The sequence below is a fragment of the Marmota monax genome, unplaced genomic scaffold, assembly GCF_021218885.2.
Source record: "Marmota monax isolate L192 unplaced genomic scaffold, Marmota_monax_Labrador192_F-V1.1 WCK01_AAM20220418_F8-fsc00075, whole genome shotgun sequence".
In the NCBI taxonomy this organism is placed as follows: domain Eukaryota; kingdom Metazoa; phylum Chordata; class Mammalia; order Rodentia; family Sciuridae; genus Marmota; species Marmota monax.
In genome coordinates, this window is record NW_026694772.1 from 7,116,150 (window position 1) to 7,136,737 (window position 20,588).

Here is a 20,588-nt window from a genome sequence, read left to right on the forward strand (position 1 = left end):
GAACTCGGCCGCTCTGTGCTCGGTGTAAGCTCCTATAAGTGTAAGCTCCAAGAAGCAGTCCCCGCGGGCTCAGTTCCGGGAGCTGGAATTCGGCTTCTTGGTGTTTCGTGTTTGCTCTGATATTAGCAGGGTCCAAGAAGCAGCCTCCGCAGGCTCCGCAGCCCGGAGCCAGGGCGGTTCCGGGACGGTTCCGGGAGCCGGGACTCGGCCGCCCCGCGCTCCGTGTTCACTCCGATAAGATCAGATTTTAAGAAGCCCCCAGGCGCTGAACCCTAGCAATCTGTCTGCAAGCCGCAGGCGAATTGCAGCCTGAAATTACCTGTTCTATGGCTGAATGAGCTGCGGTCAGTCAAAAACAGGTGTGGTGACGTCAGTTTACCAACATGGTGGCTGCTGGCCTCCTCTGTGGTCTGACCGGTGTGGAGAACCGAGATGGACCGCTTCCTTCCCCGTCTCGAACCCAGAATTCAGCCCTGAGTGCGGTGCTTGCGCGTCTGGCAGAAACTGCAGCGCTGTAACCCTGCGTCTCTCCCACTGTTGGTTTTCATTGTTATTTTTCATTTCCTCTTCATGTAATGTTTTGCCAAGGATGTTTTGAAGTGCCGATTTTCTAGCTCCAATTCTTTTTACTTTTGTTTATCATGGAAGGTTTTTATTTCATCTTCAAACCTGAAGCTTAATTTTTCTGGATACAAGATTCTTGGTTGGAACCTATTATGTTTCAGTGTTTTAAATATGTCATTCCAGGATCTTCTAGCTTTCAGAGTCTCTGTTGAAAGAGCAGCCATTAATCTAATTGGTTTACCCCTAATTGTAATCTTCTTCTTTTCTCTTGTGGCTTTTAAAATTCTCTCCTTGTTCTGTATGTTGGGCATTTTCATTATAATGTATCTTGGTGTTGATCTCTTGTGGTTTTATACATTTGGCATTCTGTAGGCTTCTAGGATTTGGATTTCCATTTCATTCTTCATGTCTGGAAAGTTTTCTAATACTATTTCATTAAACAGTTGCTCATTCCTTTGGTTTAGACCTCTATACCTTCCTCTATCTCAATAACAATTAAATTTGGTCTTTTTATGCTGTCCCATATTTCTTGGATATTCTGCTCATGGTTTCTTATGAGTCTCACTGTGCTGTATATACTCTTTTATTTTTTTATTTATTATTTTTTTAATTTTTTATTGTTGGTTGTTCAAAACATTACAAATTTCTTGATATATCATATTTCACACTTTGATTCAAGTGGGTTATGAACTCCCATTTTTACCCCATATACAGATTGAAGAATCACATCAGTTACACATCCATTGATTTACCTATTGCCATACTAGTGTCTGTTGTGTTCTGCTGCCTTTCCTATCCTCTACTATCCCCGCCTCCCCTCCCCTCCCCTCTTCTCTCTCTACCCCCTCTACTGTCATTCATTTCTCCCCCTTGTATTATTTTCCCCTTTCCCCTCACTTCTTCTTGTATGAAATTTTGTATAACCCTGAGGGTCTCCTTCCATTTCCATGCAATTTCCCTTCTCTCTCCCTTTCCCTCCCACCTCTCATCCCAGTTTAATGTTAATCTTCTTCTCATGCTCTTCGTCCCTACTCTGTTTTAGTTACTCTCCTTATATCAAAGAAGACATTTGGCATTTGTTTTTTAGGGATTGGCTAGCTTCACTTAGCATAATCTGCTCTAATGCCATCCATTTCCCTGCAAATTCTATGATTTTGTCATTTTTTAATGCAGAGTAATACTCCATTGTGTATAAATGCCACATTTTTTAATCCATTCATCTATTGAAGGGAATCTAGGTTGGTTACACAGTCTTGCTATTGTGAATTGTGCTGCTATGAACATCGATGTAGCAGTGTCCCTGTAGCATGCTCTTTGTATACTCTGGATATTAGGGCTCTATCTGAAGTGTGAGGAGTAAAGATTTGTTCCCAGGATCTAGGCTCCCTATTTACCTCTCTTATTGTTTCTTTTGCTGAGAAAAAAACTTTTTAGTTTGAGTAAGTCCCATTTGTTGTTTCTAGTTATTAACTTTTGTGCAATGGGTGTCCTATTGAGAAATTTGGAGCCCGACCCCACAGTATGTAGATCGTAGCCAACTTTTTCTTCTACCAGACGGTGTGTCTCTGACTTGATATCAAGCTCCTTGATCCATTTTGAATTCACTTTTGTGCATGGCAAGAGAAAGGGATTCAGTTTCATTTTGTTGCATATGGATTTCCAGTTTTCCCAGCACCATTTGTTGAAGATGCTATCCTTCCTCCATTGCATGCTTTTAGCCCCTTTATCGAATATAAGATAGTTGTAGATTTGTGAATTGGTTTCTGTGTCCTCTATTCTGTACCATTGGTCCACCCGCCTGTTTTGGTACCAGTACCATGCTGTTTTTGTTACTATTGCTCTGTAATATAGTTTGAAGTCTGGTATCGCTATACCGCCTGATTCACACTTCCTGCTTAGCATTGTTTTTGCTATTCTGGGTCTTTTATTTTTCCATATGAATTTCATGATTGCTTTCTCTATTTCTACAAGAAACGCCGTTGGGATTTTGATTGGCATTGCATTATACCTATAGAGAACTTTTGGTAATATCGCCATTTTGATGATATTAGTTCTGCCTATCCATGAACAGGGTATATTTTTCCATCTTCTAAGATCTTCTTCCATTTCTCTCTTTAGGGTTCTGTAGTTTTCATTGTATAAGTCTTTCACCTCTTTTGTTAGGTTGATTCCCAAGTATTTTATTTTTTTTGAAGATATTGTGAATGGAGTGGTTGTCCTCATTTCCATTTCAGAGGATTTGTCGCTGATATACAGGAATGCCTTTGATTTATGCATGTTGATTTTATATCCTGCCACTTGGCTGAATTCATTCATTAGCTCTAATAGTTTCTTTGTAGACCCTTTTGGGTCTGCTAGGTATAGAATCATGTATTCTGCAAATAGTGATAATTTAATTTCTTCTTTTCCAATTTTTATGCCTTTAATTTCTTTTGTCTGTCTAATTGTTCTGGCCAGTGTTTAGAGAACTATGTTGAACAGAAGTGGTGAGAGAGGGCATCCCTGTCTTGTTCCAGATTTTAGAGGTAATGCCTTCAATTTTTCTCCATTCAGAATGATGCTAGCCTGAGGCTTAGCATAGATTGCTTTTACAATATTGAGGTATGTTCCTGTTATCCCTAGTTTTTCTGGAGTTTTGAACATAAAGGGATGCTGTACTTTGTCGAATGCTTTTTCCGCATCTTTTGAGATGATCATATGGTTCTTGTTTTAAGTCTATTGATGTGGTGAATAACATTTATTGAGTTCCGTATATTGAACCAGCCTTGCATCCCAAGGATGAAACCTACTTGATCATGGTGCACAATTTTTTGATATGTTTTTGTATCCGATTCGCCAGAATTTTATTGAGGATTTTTGTATCTAGGTTCATTAGAGATATTGGTCTGTAGTTTTCTTTCTTTGAAGTGTCTTTGTCTGGTTTAGGTATCAGGGTGATGTTGGCCTCGTAGAATGAATTTGGAAGTTCTCCCTCTTTTTCTATTTCCTGAAGTAGCTTGAAAAGTATTGGTAATAGTTCCTCTTTAAAGGTTTTGTAAAACTCTGCTGTATACCCATCCGGTCCTGGGTTTTTCTTAGTTGGTAGTCTTTTGATGGTTTCTTCTATTTCCTCAATTGATAATGGTCTGTTTAGGTTGTCTATATCCTCCTGACTCAATCTGGGCAGATCATATGACTTAAGAAATTTATAGATGCCTTCACTATCTTCTAATTTATTGGAGTATAAGGATTCAAAATAATTTTTGATTATCTTCTGTATTTCTGAAGTGTCTGTTGTGATATTGCCTTTTTCATCCCGTATGCTAGTAATTTGAGTTCTCTCTCTTCTCTTCGCTAGCATGGCTAAGGGTATGTCGATTTTGTTTATTTTTTCAAAGAACCAACTTTTAGTTTTGTCAATTTTTTCAATTGTTTCTTTTGTTTTGATTTCATTAATTTCAGCTCTGATTTTAATTATTTCTTGCCTTCTACTTCTTTTGCTGTTGTTTTGCTCTTCTTTTTCTAGGATTTTGAGATGAAGTATGAGATCATTTATTTGTTGTTTTTTTTTTTTCTTTTTTTAAGGAATGAACTCCAAGCAATGAATTTTCCTCTTAGAACTGCTTTCAATGTGTCCCATAGATTCCGATATGTTGTGTCTGTGTTTTCATTAATCTCTAAGAATTTTTTAATTTCCTCCTTGATGTCTTCTATAACCCATTGATCATTCAGTAACCTATTGTTCATTCTCCAAGTGATGTATGCTTTTTCCTTCCTTCTTTTATCGTTGATTTTCAGTTTCATTCCATTATGATCAGATAAGATGCATGGTATTATCTCTACTCCTTTATATTGTCTAAGAGTTGCCCTGTGACATAATATATGATCTGTTTTTGAGAAGGATCCATGTGCTGCTGAGAAAAAAGTGTAACTGCTTGATGTTGGGTGGTATATTCTATATATGTCAATTAAGTCTAGGTTATTAATTGTGTTATTGAGTTCTATAGTTTCCTTTTTCAACTTTTGTTTGGAAGATCTGTCCAGTGGCGAGAGAGGTGTGTTGAAATCTCCCATGATTATTGTATGGTGGTCTATTAGACTCTTGAACTTGAGAAGAGTTTGTTTGATGAACATAGCTGCACCATTGTTTGGGGCATATATATTTATGATTGTTGTGTCTTGTTGGTGTATGGTTCCCTTAAGCAGTATGTAGTGTCCCTCTTTATCCCTTTTGATTAACTTTGGCTTGAAATCTATTTTATTTGATATGAGTATGGACACTCCTGCTTGTTTCTGAAGTCCATATGAGTGATATGATTTTTCCCAACCTTTCACCTTCAGCCTATGTATGTCTTTTCCTATCAAATGCGTCTCCTGTAGGCAGCATATTGTTGGGTCTTGTTTTGTGATCCATTCTACTAGCCTGTGTCTCTTGATTGGTGAGTTTAAGCCATTAACATTTAGGGTTATTATTGAGATATGGGTTGTTCTTCCAGCCATATTTGTTTATTTATGTTACTAAACATTGTTTGTTTTCCTCTTTGATTATTCCCCCCCCCCTTTACTGTCCTACCTCCCACTGTTGGTTTTCATTGTTATCTTCCATTTCCTCTTCCTGTAATGTTTTGCCAAGGATGTTTTGAAGAGATGGTTTTCTAGCTGCAAATTCTTTTAACTTTTGTATATCGTGGAAGGTTTTAATTTCATCTTCCATCCCGATGCTTAATTTCGCTGGAAACACAATTCTTGGTTGGAACCCATTTTCTTTCAGTGTTTGAAATGTTATTCCAGGATCTTCTAGCTTTCAGAGTCTGTGTTGAAAGATCAGCTGTTATCCTGATTGGCTTACCCCTAAATGTAATCTGCTTCCTTTCTCTTGTAGCTTTTAAAATTCTCTCCTTATTCTGTATGTTGGGCATCTTCATTATAATGTGTCTAGGTGTGGATCTCTTATGATTTTGCACATTCGGCGTCCTGTAGGCTTCTAGGATTTGGGATTCTGTCTCATTCTTCAAGTCTGGGAAGTTTTCTCATATTATTTCATTGAATAGACTGCTCATTCCTTTGGTTTGGAGTTCTGTACCTTCCTGTATCCCAATGACTCTTAAGTTTGGTCTCTTTATGTTATCCCATATTTCTTGGATGTTCTGCTCATGGTTTCTTAACAGTCTTGCTGAGCTGTCTATGTTCCTTTCAAGTTGAAATACTTTGTCTTCATTGTCTGATGTTCTATCTTCTAAGTGTTCTACTCTGCTGGTAGTATTCTCAATTGAGTTTTTAAGTTGGTTTATTGCTTCCTGCATTTCTAGGATTTCTGTTTGTTTGTTTTTTATAACCTCTATCTCCCTGTATAGTTGATCTTTTGCTTCCTGGATTTGTTTGTGTAATTCATTGTCGACGTGATCTTTCATTGTCTGATTTTGCTGTCTAATGTCTTCCTTGATACTCCAGATCATCTGAAGCATGTATATCCTGAATTCTTTATCTGACATTCCATCTGCTGCAGCTGTTACCTCTTCTAAAGTTGAGTTGACCTGCATTGCTTGTGGTCCTTTCTTTCCTTGTCTTTTCATACTGCTTGCGTTTCTTTCTGCTTGGTGAAACTGTTGTGTTTTTGAAATGTTTTTTCCCCTATATATTTATATTGCTCTTGTATAGTTGAAAAGTCTCCCTTGCAGGGTCGGGCGGCGGTCTGCCTACCTTGCAGGCGCGGGCGGCGGCTCTGCTCTGCCCCTCCTCCAATTGGTGTTAGGTGTCTACCACGCCTGCGGACCCCTGGGCCTGTTCTGCTGGTCAGTCGCAGGTCTGCCTACCTTGCAGGCGCGGGCGGCGGCTCTGCTCTGCCCTTACTCCAATTGGGGTGACGTGTCTACCACGCCAGCGGGTCGCTGGGCTTATTCCGGGCTCAGGAGGCGGCTCTGCTCTGCCCTTACTCCAATTGGGGTGTCATGACTACCACGCCGGCAGGTTACTGGGCCTGTTCCGGGCGCGGGCGGCGGCTCTGCTCTGCCCCTACTCCAGTTGGGGTGACGAGTGTACCACGCAGGCAGGCCACCGGGCCTGATCCGCCGGTCGGTTGCAGGTCTGCCTACCCTGCAGGCGTAGGCGGCGGCTCTGCCCTGCCCCTCCTACCACGCCAGCGGACCACTGGGCCTGATCTGCAGGTTTGTCGCAGGTCTGCCCACCCTGCGGGCACTGGTGGCGGTTCCGCTCCGCCCCCACTCCAATTGGGGTCACGTGACCACCACCCTGGCGGGGCCTGATCCGGGCGCAGGCGAAGGCTCTGCTCTGCCCCTACTCCAGTTGGGGTGACGTGTGTACCACGCTGGCAGGCCGCTGGGCCTTACCCGCCAGTCTGTCGCAGGACTGCTTACCTTGCAGGCGCGGGCGGCAGCTCTGCCCTGCCCCTCCTACCATGCCCGTGTACCACTGGGTCGCAGGTTTGCCCACCTTGCGGGCGCTAGTGGCGGCTCCGCTCCGCCCCCTCTCCAATTGGGGTCACGCGACCACCACACCGGCGAGCCGCTGGGCCTGCTCTTGGTGCGGGCGGCGGCCCGTCTCCTCCCCTCTGGCTCGACGACAAATCAAGAGAGACTCGGGTGTCTGTGAGTGAGTCCTGACTGGCCCTCACAGGCCCCGTCGCAGTCCTGTTGCCACTGCCCACGAAGGCTCGGTTGGTATTTACCTCCACAGTATTCAGCAGAACCTGGACCGAGAAGCAGTTTCCGCGGGCTCCTTAGCCCTGGGCCAGAGCAGTTCCAGGAGCCGGAACTTGGCCGCTCCATGCTCGGTGTATGCTCTGATAAGAGCAGGCTCCAAGAAGCAGTTTCCGCGGGTTATTTAGCACTGAGCCTGAGTAATCTGTCTGCAAGCCGCAGGCGAATGGCAGCCTGAAATTACCTGTTCTATGGCTGAATGAGCTGCGGTCAGTCGAAAACAGGGATGGTGACGTCAGCTCTCCAAGATGGTGGCCGCTGGCCTCCTCTGTGGTCTGACCAGTGTGGAGAACCGAATTGGACCACTTCCTTCCCCCGTCTCAAACCCAGAATTCAGCACTGAGTACGGTGCTTGCACGGCTGGCAGAAACTGCAGCACTGTATCCCTGCGTCGCTATCTCCTCATTTCCTAGCGCGCGCTGCAGACTCTAGCCGCGGGGCGATTTGCTGAATAAGCAGTGTTACCCTCCGTGCGACAAATCTCTAGCATTTGAGTCAACATAGTCGATCCTCGTGCGATGGAAATCCTTCCTCCAGGTTCCGGAGCACCCCACTATTGCTGGAAATTCCTAACAAGATAGCCTTTAGCCTTCCTGACTCGTCATACTCCCACACAGTGATGCGGCACACGGGGGCAATGCACTCCCCTCGCCGCCATCTTCCTCATTGTATATACTCTTTTAGAGATGATATATTTTGTCTTCATTGTCTGATGTTCTGTCTTCTAAGTGTTTTACTCTGCTGGTGATACTCTCATTTGAGTTTTTAATTTGGTTTATTATTTCCTTCATTTCTAGGATTTCTGTTTGTTTGTTTTTGTTTTTTGTTTTTTATTTTTGTATAACCTCTATCTCCCTATAGAGTTGATCTTTTGCTTCTTGGATTTGTTTATGTAATTCATTGTGAAAGTGATCTTTTATTGTTTGCATTTAATGTCTAATGTCTTCTCTGGGACTCCAGAACATCTGACACATGTATATCCTGAAATATTTATCTGACATCCTTTCTGCTATAGATGTTACCTCTTCTAATGTTGTATTGTCCTGCATTGTTTGTGGTCCTTTCTTTCCTTGTCTTTTCATGTTGGTCACATTTCTTTCCAGCTCTGTGTGACTGTTGTGTTATTGGTTTTCCCCTATAGATTTGTATTGCTCTTGTATAGTTCCAAGATCTCTCCTTTGTGATGGGAGACAATGTTAGCAGTTTCCAATATCAACAATACATCATCTATGAGCTAGTTTTTCTTATTAATACATTTATAGTTAGTCTCTATGTCTAGAGATGTTGGATTCAATTATTATTTAAAGTATAATCATTAGTTTCATAAAAGGCATACAGTTTCTGGTGGCGTATAGAGAAGTGAGGATCGGGCATAGGACGTTATGTTATGGGGGGAAGATGTGAGGGTATGGGGTTAATATATCTTAGCTACTTTGGAGGAGAACTCTAATGAAGGGGGTTATTAGCAGGAGGTATTTCAGTGTAGGTAAGTACGTGGGAGGACAATAAGAAGCATAGAAACAAACACCTATTTGCATTTAAAACATTACACGTAGTAGAAATGGTAATACTTGGGAAGTTGAGAGAGGAAAAGAAGGAGGAAGAAAAGTAAAAAGAAGAAGAATAAAGGGGAAAAAGAGAAAGGAATGCAAAGAAAAAGAAAGGAAAAACGAAAAGAAAAAGAAAGGTAAAAAGAAAAGAAAAAGATAAAAAGAAAAAAGGAAAGAAGGAAATAAAAAATGCCCTCTTAGAATTTTGTTTTCTTCTCTTCCAGTAGGTGGCGGTGTGCATTCCAGGTTGAGTCTCTGCCCTCAGGGTGGTGAAAGCAACCCGTGTGAGGAGGCTCTCCCTCACCTGCCAGCTGTCTCCTGTCTCTTTGGGTTGCTCCCAGTCTCTATCCCCCTCCCCTCTCCTGCCCACCAGGTGCCAATTGATGGATCTCTTGTCCACAGCCCTGGGTTCACTCTGGGCGTGCAGCGCCCTGGCTGCCCTGTGCTCCTAATTAACTGAGCGCTATCTCTGTTTTGGGTAGTCACCACATCATCACAGCTGGGGAGAGAGGGAATTGGAAACCGGCAACCTGTTCTGTCATATTCCCTCTGGTAGCCACTCCCTCCAAAAGCTGACAAGAAAGGTTTTGGTTATCACATCTGGGGGAGGGGGAGTTGCAGATCAGGCACCTTCTCAATTGCACTCTGCTCTGATAGCCACGCCCCAAAAAGCTGGCAAGAACGGTTTTGAGTTATCACAGCTGGGGAGAGGGGGGACTGGGAATCACACACCTGTTCAGATGCCCATTGCACTGTCAGCTACACCTGCCAAAAGTTAATGAGGTAGATTTTCCAAAATGGCAAACACCCATTTCCACGCCAGGGTGCTCAGTGAGGTGGAGGAAGCTAGGCTGCTCCTACTCTAGATCCAGAATTTGGTCCTTGGTCTGGTGTCCTGCTGTGACATGGATCAGAGTCTAGTGTGCTCTAGCCCTTAAGGATCAGTAACCCTGCGTCTGTGCGCTGAAACTCTGCCTTACTGCGGCGGGTTCCCGCACCACACTGCTTCCGCTGCAAAGAGTGACTCTAGTTTCCTGGCGTTCTGGGCTGCGCTTGCAACAATCTGCTGTTTAAAATCCTGTCACATGCTCCATGAGGCTTAAATTCGTGAATGGGAACCCCTGTGGCGGAAAACATCTGACCACTCACTTGGAGTCACACCAGTAACAGGTGCTCCTCTACTCTGCCATCTTGGAATCATCAGCCCTATTTTGTATTTTATTTAGAGACAAAGTCTCACTGAGTTGCTAAAAGCCACCAGGATCACAGGCCTTTGTGACTATGCTTGGCAAGAATACTAGATTTTTAAAGATAAGAAAATTGTAATCTGGGAATGAATTGATATTTCCTGAGGTTTGTCTCTAAATTTTAATTTGAATGGGATAGTAATTTGACCCCTCTGCCTTTTCTAGTTGGTAGATTCTAAAGCTTTATCATGACATCAGTATTCTACATCATTGGGAAAATGTTCTTCAGAATCCATCAGAATGAATCTTACACAGAACAGCAATATATGAAGCATGCAAATGTGGAACATTTCTGTTTTAAGCAGGAATGAGTGGGATGGATCAAAGGACAAAATGCTTAACTATTCTATGCCTTCACCCCTTAGCCCATATTAGTCTTAAGGGTCAAAGAATAATTGGTTTTAGTCATGTTAATATATACATAAATTGAAATGCACACATTTAAGTAAGTAATTTAATGAGTTTTAATAATTATTTACATCACCACAAACAAGATTACATGATGTTATTACAGGAGAACATATTCTGGTGCTCCCTTTCTGTTAATCCCCATTTCAAAATGCAGCTAGTGTTCTGATTTTGATGAAAATTTTATTCTTATTCTCACCTGTTTTGGAACTTGAATACAAAGAATCAAAGAGAATGTACTATTATGCATGAATACAATGGTTTTAAAAGTGATCATGTTATTGTATGGATCAGTAGATATTTCCACCTTATTTTTGGGGAGTATCCCTTGCATGCATGGGGATTCATTGGTTTATCAGTTCACCTGTTCTCAGGTAATTGTTTACACTATTAAACTAATATGAGTATTCGAAATATTTATATATATATATATATATATATATATATATATATATATATATTTTTTTTTTTTTTTTCATTTCTCCTAAAAATAGAATTGCCTATTTGTATGGTAAAAGTATATTAAGTCTTACAACAAATTGAAATTTGCATACAATACTAGGGAATGCGAACTAAAATGTAGAGATAGATATCAGTTTACTGTTAATAATATAACCTAATATATGGTGAGTGAAAGCATATCCTATAGATGGAAGGAGGTGACACAAGAGAGGGATGAAAAATGGGACAGGAAAAATCTTCTGGAGGTGATGTATATGCTGAATCTTAATTGTGATTATGGTTTCACAAGTATGCATTTATAAATACTTAACAAATTGTATATTTTAAACATCCATTGGTTATTTTATATGAACTTTAGTACAATGAACTACTGAAAAATTAAAATGATTCAGAGAAGTATTCACTCCTGATTTCTGAGATATTTTACATATTTATACAGTTTACAGTAGTATAGTCCAGGTTAAATGTTGGTAATCAATAAGATTGATAAGAAAAATGAAAATTTTCATCATATCTTATCAAAGAAATGATGACTCAAATAATGCTTATAATTTTCCAAACAAATTACAATTTGATTTCCTTTGTCAATTTTTTTTTGAATTTTGAAATTATTAACTGTTATTTAAAAAAATATGTGATGTGGATGTGGCTCAGTGGTAGACTGCTGGCCTAGCATGCCTGAAGCCCTGGGTTTGCTTTCCAGCAACACACCCCCCCCACACACACACACCACCATATATATATATATTATGTGTGGTAGTGTGTATATGCATACATACACACAAACACACACACATATATTTTATTTATTTATATATATATATATATATATATATATATATATATATATATATATACACACACACACATACACATGTTAATGGGGTACCATGTTATGTTCCAATGTATGTATAAATTGTATAATGTTTAAATCATTAAGCATATTTATCTCCTCATATATTTTTCATTTCTTATGAAATCACTTACTTTAATTCTGTGCTGTGTTCCACTGGAATTTTGGTCATCAATGTTACCACAATTTCATCTACTTCTGGTCTATAAAATGTCCTAGAAATTTTGTCTTTCTTTTCTTGCTGCAGCCTCATAGTTCTGTAAATAATGTCACCTCAGAAGCCAATAGCAGTGAATTATTTAAGTATAAATAGTTAAAAGCACCTGGTAGACTATTTCTCATAAGACTTCTTTGTTCATATTGTAATATCTAGTGTGTAGTTTATAGAAAAGCCTTCAGCTGGGCAGGAAATTGAAGAAGATACCACAAGCGATGATGAGACTGATTAAGACTGTCTCTGGTTAATTCATTACAGTAACAGTAAAAAAAAAATCACCACCAGGTTGAAGAAGTTGAAAAGTTTTATTGGGTTTCATATATAACTATTTCATAAGAATTTAATCAATATTTTCCCTGACCTTAAGAATGTATATATGATGAATAGTGAAACCATTGTCTAACCTCCAAGGGCTTCCAGTCTATACTGTAAAGTATATCATTTCTATAACATTTTGCTAATAATATTTATCCACAAAAAAGTGTTACCTTGAAAAAAATTGAGTGTCTAAAACTTTTCTCAGGAGATTATTTTACTGGCACTGAACTAGTTATGAAATGTGTGATTTAAAAAAACTTTATTATTTTATCAATCTCTGTTCATAACGTGAGTGAATAACCATTGTAGTAGATCAGGTAACTTTTGAGAAATCCCAAAGATAGTACTAATTCTTCAAGATTTTATTATTCAGAATATAGGGTCTTATCTTAGGAAGTCGAAATCAAAAAATTTTCCCCAGAGGTGACTTTTGTCACATGATGAAAATACAACAAGAGAAACCTGAGACCAAGAGTTAGGCCATGCACAGTTATCTATTAATCAAAGACAAAATTCAAATACTTTTTTAAAGGCTAGTAGGAAATGAAATGTTTGTAAGAAGCTCATCTCTTTCTGAAGAGGGAAACTATTTGTGCCCTTGATTTTATTATAATAATCAGGAATATAAAATTTCTTTAAAGCACTAAAAACCATTCTTTTGAGATATAAATCTCCCTTATCTGGGCAGATTAAACAAGTACTGAATAACTTTCTACTTCCTTTTGTTTATGGCAGACTGAGGTACTTCAGGACTAATTTGCTATTTTTACAGTGAGCAAACCACATTTTAATCTTACATTAATATAATATTTGTCAGTAGAATAATTGCAATCTCTCTCTCTCTCTCTCTCTCTCTCTCTCTCTCTCTCTCTCTCTCAACAAATAGACTCATCAAACTCAAGCAACTTTTTTCAAAATTTAAACATACTTTAAGGACTTTGTTCAGATTCATCATTTGCAGGTGTTATAAAGCAAGGAAACTAAATGTACCTGTGCAAACTTTGGAGAACATTCTATGCCCATTAATGTTCCTTCCTCTCCCATCAGTTTTCTCATTTATGAAAACTCAAACAGTTTATTCTAATATAAAAAACACTTTCCCCCTCATAGTTTATCAGGAATATGACTGTAGTCCTATGTCTTTCTTCACTATTCTTGTTCTTAGCTTAGTCTGAAAAAACATTAAATAAAGTGCTTAGACAAAGTTTCTAAAATATTTTTCACAGAGAAAACTGAATTTTAAGTAATTGAAAAGTCCAACTATGAGCAAATATTTTAGCAGACCAAGTTCACCAATGTATATTTCTGTATATTTCTACATCTGTGTCTGTAGCAAAAGAAGTAGAAGGCAAGAAATAATTAAAATCAGAGCTGAAATTAATTAAATTGAAACAAAAGAAACAATTGAAAAAATTGACAAAACTAAAAGTTGGTTCTTTGAAAAAATAAATAAAATCGAAAGACCCTTAGCCATGCTAACAAAGAGAAGAAGAGAGAGAACTCAAATTACTGGCATACGGGATGAAAAAGGCAATATCACAACAGACACTTCAGAAATACAGAAGATAATCAGAAATTATTTTGAATCCTTATACTCCAATAAAATAGAAGATAGTGAAGGCATGGATAAATTTCTTAAGTCATATGATCTGCCCAGATTGAGTCAGGAGGATATAGACAACCTAAACAAATGTAACAATAAAATTTCATAGTTTTATTATAGGCCTTACATAATTAAGAAAAGGAGATATTTAAAAAATAAATGTATCAAATAGTTAAATATTTTCTTGGTAAGAAAACTTAGAATACCAATTTGTGAGGACAAATTTATCTTGTTAAACCGAAAACAATCACATCAAGCCTTGGAGCTAAGGAATAGCTTTGGTAAAATTTGTGGGCCCACTGATTTCTGGTCAACCTTGAACTGCAACTGTAATATCATTTTTTTTTTTATGTTGAAGATCTCACCTTCCTGAAATCTTGGTTTCCACAAATATTTGTTCTTGAAGTAAACATCAGTGAAGTGCTTTGGGATTTTCACACTGTTGATATCAATTTTTGTGGAGGTGATAATGACAATTTCCTGGTGTTTTCTAGCCAGTGGAATTTGATTGAGGGACAGAGGTCCAGTTATAAGCATTAAACCACTGCTCAGCTGCTTTTGGAAAACCACTCTTTTTCCTGTGTGGCACTCAGTGAAGATGACCCAGGATGGTTCCCAGAGTGATGCTAGTTTGTAGTTTTCTCAAAAGCTGATTTGTTTTGTTTTGTTGTTGTTGCTATTGGTTTGTATTTTTTGTTTGTTTGTTTTGTTTTTATTTTGAAATCGCTCAACAACTTCAGAGATGCACATTTTCATTAGGATAATATCTTGGAGTTTTGCATAGATTAAATAGTTAAGTACCACCATTCTTTTCACCATCAACTGGTTTTATGACAGCATCAAGAATATTCTCCTTTTTCTTCGCAATCCTGGATTTAACAGCAGAGTACTTCCTTTTGTACTTAGCCTTTATGGAACACGTAGCAGATTGGGATATATGCCAATTTCTCTGACAAAGATAGAGTTTTAGTTTTGTCTGCAGTGGGACTTCTCTCTCTTGGGCATTTTAGTCTTGAAGTTACTCATTTTAACTTTGTCACTGATCACCCTCCTGGCTTTAGATTTCTTCTTGTTGGTCATTTTAACCATTACCTTACAAGATGGGAAAGAGTATATCAATTTTTTAACACCTAAATTATCTGTGAATCTGACTTGTTCAGAGATTTTACTTGATTACATGACCTTGACTTGTTAAAAAAATATTTTTGAGCTAACAGTTTTTAAGCAGATATTTTTGTTTTGTTAAAAGTTTAGCACTTTTGACATACTGGCATTTTTCTCAGAATTCTGTGAGTATTTATTAGACTTTCAAAAGGAGCAGAGCATACTTATTTTATCAGTAATCTTATAATCTTATAATATATTAATAACATCTCAAAAGTGGTGACATATTTTGCACTCACAAATTATATTTTTTATCAGTTACCAACACACAAACACAGAAAGAATTTAGTAACTATTCAATGATGTGCAAGATTATGTACAGTTGACAAAAAATTGACATTCCTTATTTTAAGTAAATAGTATGTTTTTTATAGTGGAAGTAAACTGTGTTCATGCACAAATACAAAAAGATAAAACCAAGCAAGCAAGCAAAAAAAACTGGAAAACTTATTTTTTTACAACAAAGAAATGATATCCCCATCTCTACCTGTAAGAGATTATCAAATGGTCAGAAAATAAAATCAAATTTTAAAAATAATGGAATTAGCAGTTTTTACTGCCACTTATGGATGATAACTTAGTGAAAATTTGCAAACCAGATAAGGAACCAAACTTTGGTAAACCTGAGAAATATATACAAGAATACAGAATCAGAAAAAAAAAAAAAAAAAAAAAACAAGGGACCAGGAGTCACTAAGAGTAATAATTTTCAAGAACTTAAGAAAAGATATGTCTGAGATTAAATAAACCATAGAGGGCATTTCTCAAGGAATCCAAGTTTAATTGCCTTTGTAGTGGAACTTCCAAACTGTCAAAGGATAATTTTCAAAAGGTCACAGCATGAATCTCAAAGAAATATGAAGTGAGTGTATGCTAAATGCCTAATTAGCATATTAATGAAGGAACCAATAAAACGGTAAGTATGGTTGCATAGCTCATTGTCATATACATTCTGTTCTATGACTTTGCTAAACTCGACTGATAATATTAGTATAATTGTTTTTCTGACTATAATTGTTATAATTAATTGATTATTATATTGATAATTATTGTAGTTTATAAGAAAGTAATTGTAATAACACAATTATAATAATCTAATTGTGATAATGTAAATCATGATGTTGTATTTTTATTCTTAGTTATATATAACATTAGGATTCATTTTGACATAATTATAAAAGCATGGAATATAATTTGCTCCAATTTAGTCCCTAGCACTTCCCATTTCCTCCCCACCTTCCTCACAGTTCCCTTCCCTCTACTCTCAATCTTTCTGCTATTTAATTTTAGGGTTTTTTTTAAATTAGTGCCTTATAGATATACATAAACATGAGATTCATTGTGATATATTTGTATACGTACACAGCAAAGTTAGGTCAGATCCATTCCCCTGTTCTTCCCTTACCCTGTCCACCCCACCCCATCACCTTCCTCTATTCAACTAATTTTCTTTTTCAATTTTGATGAATTCATGCCTCATTTTATTCTTTTCTTTTCTTATTTTGGGCTAACTTCTGCGTATCAGAGAAAACATTTGATCTTTGAATTTCTGAGTCTGGCTTATTTTACTTATTTTACTAAGTAACTGATAAAAAAATATAATTTGTGAGTGCAAAATACCAGTAGATGACATAATTTCTTCTTTATAAATGAATAACACTCCATTGTGTATATATGCTGCATTTTATTTATCCATTTCTCTGTTGACAGGCACCCAGATTAGTTTCATAGCATGGCTGTTGTGAATTTTGCTGCTATAAATATTGATGCTGTTGTATCCCTATAGTATGCTGATTTTGGATATATACTGAGGAGTAGGGTAGCTGGGTCATGTGGTGATTCTATTCATAGTATTTTGATGAATCTCCATACTAATTTTCATAGTGGTTGTACTAATTCACAGTCTGAAAAACAATGTGTGAATGTACCTTATCCACCATATTCATGCCAACAGTTATTTGTATTCTTGAAAATTGCCATCGTGACTGGAGTAAAATGAAATCTCAATATAGTTTTGATTTGTATTCCCAAGATTGCTAGAGTTATTGAACATTTTTTCATATGTTAATTAGCCACTTGTATTTCTTATTTAGAGAAGTATTTAATACTTTTGCTCATTTGTTATTTGGGTTATTGGGTTTTTTATATTAAGTTTTAAAAAATTCTTTATATTCTGGATATTAACGCCCTATCTGAAGAGCAGGTGGCAATGATCTCCAATTCTGTAGGCCCTTTCTTTACATTCTTGTTTATTGTGTAGGAGATTTTCAATTTGATGTCATCTAATTTATTGTATTTTTATGTTTTTGGGGTTTTTTTTTGCATTTTAGGAGTCTTATTAAGGATGTTTATATCTGTGCCAATGTGTTAGGCATATATTACCTTCTAGCAGGTGCAGAGTTTTTGCCTAATTCCTACATCTTTGATCCAATTTGAGTTGCCTTTTGTGCAGGGTTAGAAATACGGGTCAAGTTTCATTCTTCTATATATGGATTTCCAGTTTTCCCAGCACCATATGTTGGAGAGGCTATTTTTTTCTCCAACGTGTATGTTTTTGGCATCTATATCTAGTATCAGGTGACAGTATTTATGTGGGTTTGTCTGTCTTCTATTCTATTCCACTGATTTTAATTGTCTGTTTTGGTGCCAGTACCATGCTGTTTTCATTTACTATAGCTCTGTAGTATAATTTGAGGTTTTGCATTATGTTGCTTCCAGCATCACTTTTCTTGCTCAGTATTCTTTTGGCTAATATGGGTCTCTTATTCTTCCAAATGAATTTTACAAATTTTTTCTAGTTCTGTGAAGAATGTCATTAGTATTTTGATGGGGATTGCATTGAATCTGTGTAGTGATTTTGGTAATATGATAATATTAATTCTGCCTATCCAAGAATATGGAAGGTCTTTCCATCTTCTAAGGTCTTTAATTTCTTTCTTCAGTGTTCTATAGTTTTCATTTTAGATGTCCTTCTCCTCCTTTGTTAGTGTTATAGCATATTATTTTTTTTAGGTAATAGTGAATGGTATAGTTTCCCTAATTTATTTTTCAGCAAGTTTATTATTGAAGTGTAGGGAAGGGATTGATTTATATATGTTAATCTTGTATCATACTACTTCATACTACTTTACTAAATTTATTTATCACCTCTACAATTCTTCTCTTTATTTGTTTCTTTTTTTGTGAGTGTGTGTTCTAAATATAGGATCATGCCATGAGCAAACAGAGATAGTTTGAGTTCTTTATTTCCTATTTGTATCCCTTTCATTTCCTTTTCTTGCCAGATTGCTCTGACTAGACTTTCAAGGCCTATGTTGAGTAGGAGTGGCGAGAGAGAGAGAGAGAGAGAGAGAGAGAGAGAGAGAGAGAGAGAGAGAGGGGGCATCCTTGTCTTGTTCCTGTTTAAAGAGAAAATGCTTTTAGTTTTTCTCTGTTCAACGTGCTATTGGCCTTGGGTTTGTCACATATAGCCTTTACATTGCTGTTCCATCTATCCCAACTTCCTCTAGTGTTTAAACATGAATGTGTGCTAGATATTGTGATTTTTTTCCTACATCTATTGAGATGAGCATGTGATTCTTGTCCTTAAGTCTATTTATGTGGTAAATTTCATTTATTGACTTGCATATGTTGAACCATCTTTGCATTACTAAGATGAAACACATTTGATCACGGTGCACTATCTTGTCAATGTGTTTTTAAATGCAGTTTGCCAGTATTTTAGTAAATATTTTTGTATCTTTGTTCACCTATGATATTAGCCTGAATTTTTCTTTCTTTGATGTGTCTCTGTCTGGTTTTGGTAGGTCCTGGATTCATAGAATGATTTCAGCAGTGTTCCCTCCTCTTCTATTTCAGGTGATAATTTGAGGAGGATTGGCATTAATTTTTCTTTAAAGGTATGGTAGAAATTGGTTGAAAATCCATCCAGTCCTGGGCTTTTCTTTGTTGGAAAGTTTTTGATACCTGCTTTATTTTCATTACTTGATATCGATCTGTTTAATTTTTCTACATTCTCCTGGTTCATTTTGAGTAGGTCACATGTCTCTAGAAATTTTTCAATATATTCAAGATTTTCTAGTTTATTGGAATATAAATTTTCAAAATAGTTTCTAATGATCCTCTAGATTTCATTAGTGTCTGTGGTGATATCCCTTTTTTAATATCTACTTTCATTAATTTCAGTCTTCTCCCTCTTTCTTTGATTAGTTTGGCTAATGTTTTATCAATCTTGTTTATCCTTTGAAAGAACCAACTCTTTGTTTCACTGATTATAGCTGATTTTAATAATTCCCTGACTTCTGCTGATTTGGTTATTTGCTTTGTTCTTCTTTTTCAAAACCTAGAGGTACAATGATTGATTATTTATTTGGTATCCTTTTATTTTTAAAATGTAGGAACTCATTGCTACAAATTTCCCTCTTAGAACTGCCCTCATACTTTCTCAGATTAAAAAAAAAACATATTTTAGATGTAGATAGACACAGTACCTTTATTTTATTTATTTATTTTTATGTGGTGTTGAGGATCAAACCCAGTGCCTCACACGTTCTAAGTGAGCAATCTACCACTGAGCCACAACCCTAGCCCCTTCTCAGATGTTTTGATATGTTATGTCACTGTTCTCATTTGTTTCTAATTTTTTATTTCTCCTCTGATTTTTCTGCTATCCATTTGTCATTCAAAAGTATATTATTTATTCTCCAGATGTTAGAGTGATTTCATTTTTATCTTATCATTGATCTCTAATTTTATTCCATTATGATCAGATATGATGCAAGGAATTATCTTTATTTTTTGTAATTGCTGAGACTTGCTTTGTTACCTAAAATATGATCTATTTTAGAAAATATTCCATGTGCTGCAGAGAAGAAAGTAAATTCATTGATTAATGAAATATTCTATAGGTGTCTGGTACCTTCATTTGATTAATAATACCTTTTTAGTTCTGAAGAATCTTTACTCGGTTTATGTCTGGATGATCTGTCTAGTGATGAGAGAGGTGTGTTACTATATTGTGATCTATTTGATTTTTAATATTGAGAAGGGTTTGTTTATGTTTGTAGATGCACCATTGTTTGAAGCATAAATATTTACAATCATTATATTTTTGTTGGATGATTCCATTAACCAATACAATGAGAACTTCTTTTTCTCTTCTAATTAATTTTGGCTTGAATTTCAGTTTGACTGATATGAATAGCTAACCCTGTTTGCTTTCCAGTATGGTTTTCATGGTATATCTTTTACCACTCTTTCACTTTTAGCCTGTGGATGTCTTTGTCTGTGATGTGAGTCTCTTGCAAACAACATATTGTTGAGTCTTTTTTTAAAATACAGATGACCAATTTATGTATTTTGATTGAAGAATTTAAACCATTTATACTCACTGTTATCAAAGAGAGATGATTTTTATTTACTGCCATTTTGATTTATTTCTACTGTTTAAATCAGACTTGATTCTCTTTTAATTGACTATTCTTCTAGTGTAATGTATCCCTATGCTA

General features: G+C 36.9%; 1 pseudogene; it reads right to left on the reverse strand.

Annotated features, from left to right (window-relative positions):
* Nucleotides 1–14,169: 14,169 nt before the first annotated feature.
* LOC124079651 (large ribosomal subunit protein eL6-like) lies at nucleotides 14,170–17,559 on the reverse strand (annotated as a pseudogene).
* Nucleotides 17,560–20,588: the final 3,029 nt, after the last annotated feature.